Genomic DNA, 6,150 nt, shown 5'->3' with positions numbered 1-6,150 from the left:
TGCCAAACACCCACTGAAGGCCACCCGCAGAGGAGCATGCGGGGCGGCTGCTGTTGCTCTGTGGCCAGCATCAGAAGACGGTAGGAAAGCAGGGCCAGCCCCCCTGGTGGGGCCTCTGACTGTTCCCACGCTCTGTGCTCACTTTGGCAGTGGGGCAGGAGATTTTACCCCAGGAGGCTTTTCCCCAGCTGGCGAGAAGCAGAGAAAGACCCAGGCTCCAAAGACGCTATGTAGCAACCCCCCTCCAGCACAGGGACAGGCGCACACGCTAGCCCGGGCAGCCACCCATTTTCTTTGGCAAGTCAGGAAGGGCAAAGGCGAGACTGGAAGCACCTGGGGCTCATGCCCCAGCCTTTGTGACACCCAACCCCCAACTCCTTCCCGGGGCTCTAGCTGAAGCCAGAGCATTGGCCTGAGCGGCCAAGAAGAGGTTCCAGCCCTGAAGGGAGCAGGACTTGCAGCACAAAGGTAAAATTGCACAACCACCAAGGGACTCGAACCCTTAATCTCCTGATCCAAAGTCAGATGCCTTATCCATTAGGCCACGTGGTCACAGGAACAAAACCTTTCCAAGCACTTATTTGGAAAAGGCCGACACTGTGTTTCTCAGGTCCTCTACTGAATGGGGCCGAGACTCTCTGGGCACAAGAAGTCGAGTTCCCAGCGAGATGTGAGACAATTCTCTGGAGCCAGGTGCAGGACTTTGGCAGGGAGGCTCAGGCATGAGGGATTGGGGGGCAGCGGACGGACCGGCTGTCTAGGTGCTTAGATTTGGTCTCACTGAGGAGGAGGAGGAATCCTGCTGACAGGCAGTGGCTGTGGAGAAAAAGTGGGATCTCCAGGCTGCTCAGGTCTCCTTCTTCCAGCTCCTCATCTGGCTGAGCTGCTGCACCGGCCTGGACAAGTCCTCTGCATGCACAGCAAATAGCCCAAGAGCCATTTCTGCCCAAACCTGTGCTGGGGGGTGAGCTTCTGTCTTCCCTGTCCCATCTGCCCTAGAACAGACCACTAGATTGAGAGAGACAGTCAACAACGATTAAGGCTAAGATTATATAAAGGGGGTCACAGAATCTGTGACTTTCAGAGATCTCAGTGACATTTTCCGCCTCAGCCCTGGGGCAGGAAGACTGGAGCTGTCGGCCGGTGGGGGCCTCACAGCTATCAGGCACCAGTATCGGAAGGGGCTCTCACAGGCCCATGCCACCACGGATGGACCCCACAGCTCCCAGCTACTGTGAGTGGATCCCAGAGCTCCCAGGTACCACATGTGACAGGGGGACCCTGGAGCTCCCAGTGGGGTGACTGGGTTATAAGTCCGGTCAGCGGTGCTGCGGGGCTCAGGCAGGCTGGTCCCTACGTGTCCTAGGGCACCGCACTGTGCCCTGGAAGAGGCCAGTAGGTCCCCCCTGCTGCACCGCTGACCAGGAGCCGCCCTAGGTAAGTCTGCACCCCAACCCCCTGCCCCAGCCCTGAACCCCCCCAAACCCAGAGCCCCCTCTTGCACCCCAGAGCCCTTACCCCTGCCCCAGCCCAGAGCTTCCTCCCACACCTGGAACCCCTCATCCCTGCCCCCCCCCCCGAGCCAACACCCCGTCCTGGACCCCAACCCCTGTCTCAACCCACAGCCCCCTCCTGTACTCTGAATCCCTCAGCCCCACCCTGCAGCCTGGAGCCCCCTCCTCCACCCCAAACCCCGCAACTCCCCACAGCTCCCACAGGCAGACCCTGGAGCTCCCAGCAGCCATGGGTGGCCGGGGAGCCCCCCCAGCCCCACCCCACTGCGTATGGACCCTGCAGCTCCTACGAGTGACCCCAGAGCTCCCAGCCGCTGTGGATGGACCCAGGATTTCCCAACAGGCCTTGATGGCGGGAGGACCCCGCAGCCCCACGTCATTGCTCACAGACCCTGCAGCACCGCAGCCCCGGGAGCTCCCGGCCGCCCCGGGCAGGAGAGGAGCCCCCGGCGCTCAGACACCGCAGGCAGAGCCGGGAGCTCCCGGTCACCGGGGTGAGGAGAAGCCGCAGCCCGGAGCTCCCGGCCGCCCGGGCAGGAGAGGAGCCCCTGGCGCTCAGACACCGCAGGCCGAGCCCGAGCTCCCAGTCACGGGGGGGGGGGTGAGGAGAAGCCGCAGCCCCGGGAGCTCCCGGCCGCCCGGGCAGGAGAGGAGCCCCGGCGCTCAGACACCGCAGGCGGAGCCCGAGCTCCCAGTCACCGGGCGGGGTGAGGAGCCGCAGCCCCGGCCAGTGCAGGTGGCCCCGCAGCTCCCGGCCGCCCCGGGCAGGAGAGGAGCCCCCGGCGCTCAGACACCGCAGGCGGAGCCCGGAGCTCCCAGTCACCGGGGTGAGGAGAAGCCGCAGCCCGGGAGCTCCCGGCCGCCCGGGCAGGAGGAGCCCCGGCGCTCAGACACCGCAGGCAGAGCCGGAGCTCCCGTCACCGGGGTGAGGAAAGCCGCAGCCCGGGAGCTCCCGGCCGCCCGGGCAGGAGAGGAGCCCCGGCGCTCAGACACCGCAGGCAGAGCCGGAGCTCCCAGTCACTGGGGTGAGGAGGAGCCGCAGCCCGGGAGCTCCCGGCCGCCCGGGCAGGAGAGGAGCCCCGGCGCTCAGACACCGCAGGCCGAGCCCGGAGCTCCCAGTCACCGGGGGTGAGGAGGAGCCGCAGCCCGGAGCTCCCGGCCGCCCGGGCAGGAGAGGAGCCCCGGCGCTCAGACACCGCAGGCCGAGCCCGGAGCTCCCAGTCACCGGGGGTGAGGAGGAGCCGCAGCCCGGGAGCTCCCGGCCGCCCGGGCAGGAGAGGAGCCCCGGCGCTCAGACACCGCAGGCGGAGCCCGGAGCTCCCAGTCACCGGGGTGAGGAGAAGCCGCAGCCCGGGAGCTCCCGGCCGCCCGGGCAGGAGAGGAGCCCCGGCGCTCAGACACCGCAGGCAGAGCCCGGAGCTCCCAGTCACCGGGCGGGGTGAGGAGGAGCCGCCCCGGGCCCCCCCGGCCGCCCCGGGCAGGAGAGGAGCCCCCGGCGCTCAGACACCGCAGGCAGAGCCCGGAGCTCCCAGTCACCGGGGGGGGGGGGGAGGAGGAGCCGCAGCCCCGGGAGCTCCCGGCCGCCCCGGGCAGGAGAGGAGCCCCCGGCGCTCAGACACCGCAGGCGGAGCCCGGAGCTCCCAGTCAACGGGGTGAGGAGGAGCCGCAGCCCCGGCCAGTGCAGGTGGCCCCGCAGCTCCCAGCCGCCGCGGGCGGGCGGACGCCAGAGCCCCGCTGCCATCGGGACCCCGCGGCCGCCCGGGCAGGACCCGTCACCCCGCGACCGGCAGGAAACAGCCGCGCGCGGAAGCGCCTCGCGCCCTGTGACCCCCCGGTGCTGCGGCTTCGCGCCAGGCGGGAGGCGGCGCCGCGGCTGCGGTCTCGGTCCCTCCGCCCGGCAGCGGGACCCGCCACGCGCGGCCTCGCGCCGCTTCTCGCGGGGGGCGGCGCTGAGCTCTGAGCGCACAAGGCCCTGGCGGCCCCGCCCCGCATCGCTGTCAGACAACGTCACCAATGGGAGATGGGCCTGTCAGAAACGTCAGTAGGGGAGGGCCCAATGGGAGACCAGCTTTCAGACACCCGCCCTGCGCGAGGGCCAATGGGAGATCAGCTTTCAGAGACACGCCCCACGCCAGGGCCAATGGGAGATCAGCTGTAAGAAAATACTAGGCAGGCCAGCACCAGCCAACCAGGAAACGCCCCTGATCCCAAGGACAGCCCCGCCCCCACCTGTCCTATGCCCCACAGCAGCAGCCAGCACCAGGGGGCTTGTGTAAAACCCCACAGCAACCCCCAAAGCAGAGTCTCAATTCCCCTCCCCCACCACTGCTCTTCATTAGGTAACAAGAACCCCACCCAGACCCCAAAAAAGAAAGAGCGACAACGCCCCCCCGCCCCCCCCGCCCCATGTCTGGCCACACGCTCCCAGCTCAGGGTGACCACACTCCCCGTCGGGGCAGGCTCTGCTCAGCCCGGCTCCCCACAGCCTGCACTAAACATGTGGGGCCCAACCCCAAAACTTACTCCTATTTTACCCCAATGGCCCAAAACTGCTGCTTTTAATTTATGCAAATAAGGTGCTGCCACGCTCAGGCCACGCCCCAGCTCTCCAGGGGAGCCACCCGGCAGAGAACCAGGTGATATTTAAATTAGGCTGGACGTCGCTCAGTCATTGCCCTCTGCTCCCAGCAGGTGGCGCCGGAGAGCTCCGAGCTCGCTCCCTTCCCTTTCTCGCGTCAGCTTCAGCCCCCAGGTTACAAACGCACCAACCGGGGAGCAGGAGTGCGGGGATGCTCAGGGTGACCAGATGTCCCATGTTTAAAGGGACAGGCCGGTTTGGCTGGACTTTTTCTTATACAGGAGCCTATTGCCCCCCACCCCCGTCCCGTTTTCCACAGTTACTTCAATGTCACCCTATGGGGCAGCTCTGCGGGGACGGACTTGCACACTTGGGAGCCATCAGCCGGATCTGTGTGCCAGGGAAGCTGCGTCCCTCCAGAGGCGCTTGAGAAGCCAAAGGGGCCGTGGGTGAGTTTGTGATGAGGTGAGTGTGAAGTGTGGAAGGGGGAGGGTGGCAAGAGGAGGTTTTGAGAGGAAAAAAGGTGCTGCTGAGCTGGTAGGGGAGGGCAAGGTCCCAGGCGGGTGTTGTGTGAGGAGCTGTGTAGGCCCAAAAAGGCGTCCTGCTGGGCAAGGGCAGGTGAGGAGGGCCAAGGCTTTTCCCAGGGCTGTTGCTGCGGCCAAAGCCTTTGGGAAGCAGAAGAGGGTCAGGGGTGTTGTTGCCTGCTGGGGCCCATGCGACGGTGTAGGTGTACGCTGACCATAGCTGGTCTGTGGGAGCTGGGGTCACTCACTGTGCCCCTTTCCTCGTTAGTATAGTGGTGAGTATCCCCGCCTGTCATGCGGGAGACCGGGGTTCGATTCCCCGACAGGGAGGGTGACCCCTTTTGAAGGGGGGACAAAGAAATCCCTGGCCTGCCCGCCACATGCCTTGCATTCTCCTTCGACGGCCACTTCCCTTCGCACCCCGCACTGATGACTTTCACCTCCAGAGAGACAGTTACCTCGCAAGGACACGCTCGCCCTAGCCAAAGCCTCCCCCGGGGCCTGCACGTGGGGGCACGTTTCAGAGCGGCAAAGGGAAATAGGCGGCCAGGGCCATGAGGACAATGGCCCAGACAAACGGGGAGGGACTTGGTCCAGGGGTGGAGGAAGACAGAAAAAGGGACAGGCATGGGATTGGCTTCCTCTCTTTTTTCCTTTGCTCAGCATTTGACCTGTGACTGTAATGGGGAGACTTGAGAAAGACCTGTGGCCGCCGGCGAGGTAGGTGGCCGCCCCGAGAGCACAGAGCTGAGCATTTTCCGCTGTGCTGTTGCCTGCGCCCCCAGCGCCTGGCCGTGATCGTATAGTAGTTAGTACTCTGCACCGTGGCCGCAGCAACCTCGGTTCAAATCCAGGTCACGGCATTGCTTTTTGGTGGGGAGGGGCTATCCTGCAGCACGCCTCGTGGCTCAGTCTGATGGCGTCCGTTTGCAAAGAGAGCCATCAGCCGGTCCTCAGTTTCTGCTTGGTAAAGGCAAGTCAGTGGGGTCCATCGGTCAGAAAAAGAGTCCCAGGACTTCTTGCTGGGCGCCAGGGTCCAAAAGCAGCGCATTCCCTCCTGGAAAGGGCTGTGTTTCGAATGTCCGTCCAGTGCGCGTTGAAGGGAAGTATCTGCGTGCCTGGGAAGCTGCGTCCCTCCAGAGGCGCTTGAGAAGCCAATGGGGCCGTGGGTGAGTTTGTGATGAGGTGAGTGTGAAGTGTGGAAGGGGGAGGGTGGCAAGAGGAGGTTTTGAGAGGAAAAAAGGTGCTGCTGAGCTGGTAGGGGAGGGCAAGGTCCCAGGCGGGTGTTGTGTGAGGAGCTGTGTAGGCCCGAAAAGGCGTCCTGCTGGGCAAGGGCAGGTGAGGAGGGCCAGGGCTGTTGCTGCGGCCAAAGCCTTTGGGAAGCAGAAGAGGGCGAGGGGTGTTGTTGCCTGCTGGGGCCCATGCGACGGTGTAGGTGTACGCTGACCATAGCTGGTATGTGGGAGCTGGGGCCAGTCACCGTGCCCCTTTCCTCGTTAGTATAGTGGTGAGTATCCCTGCCTGTCACGCGGGA

At 65.2% G+C, this 6,150-nt stretch overlaps 2 non-coding genes across 2 annotated transcripts; one reads left to right on the top strand and one right to left on the bottom strand.

Annotated features, from left to right (window-relative positions):
- Nucleotides 1-479: 479 nt before the first annotated feature.
- TRNAQ-UUG lies at nucleotides 480-552 on the bottom strand. The gene has a single exon. It is a non-coding gene; the product is annotated as a tRNA-Gln (tRNA).
- Nucleotides 553-4,874: 4,322 nt separating this feature from the next.
- On the top strand, nucleotides 4,875-4,946 carry TRNAD-GUC. Its single transcript has one exon. It is a non-coding gene; the product is annotated as a tRNA-Asp (tRNA).
- The last annotated feature ends 1,204 nt before the right edge of the window (nucleotides 4,947-6,150 follow it).

This window comes from Mauremys reevesii, linkage group 12 (assembly GCF_016161935.1).
Source record: "Mauremys reevesii isolate NIE-2019 linkage group 12, ASM1616193v1, whole genome shotgun sequence".
NCBI lineage: Eukaryota > Metazoa > Chordata > Testudines > Geoemydidae > Mauremys > Mauremys reevesii.
Note: the sequence above shows the minus strand (reverse complement) of the source record. Positions and strands in the feature narration are given on the sequence as shown.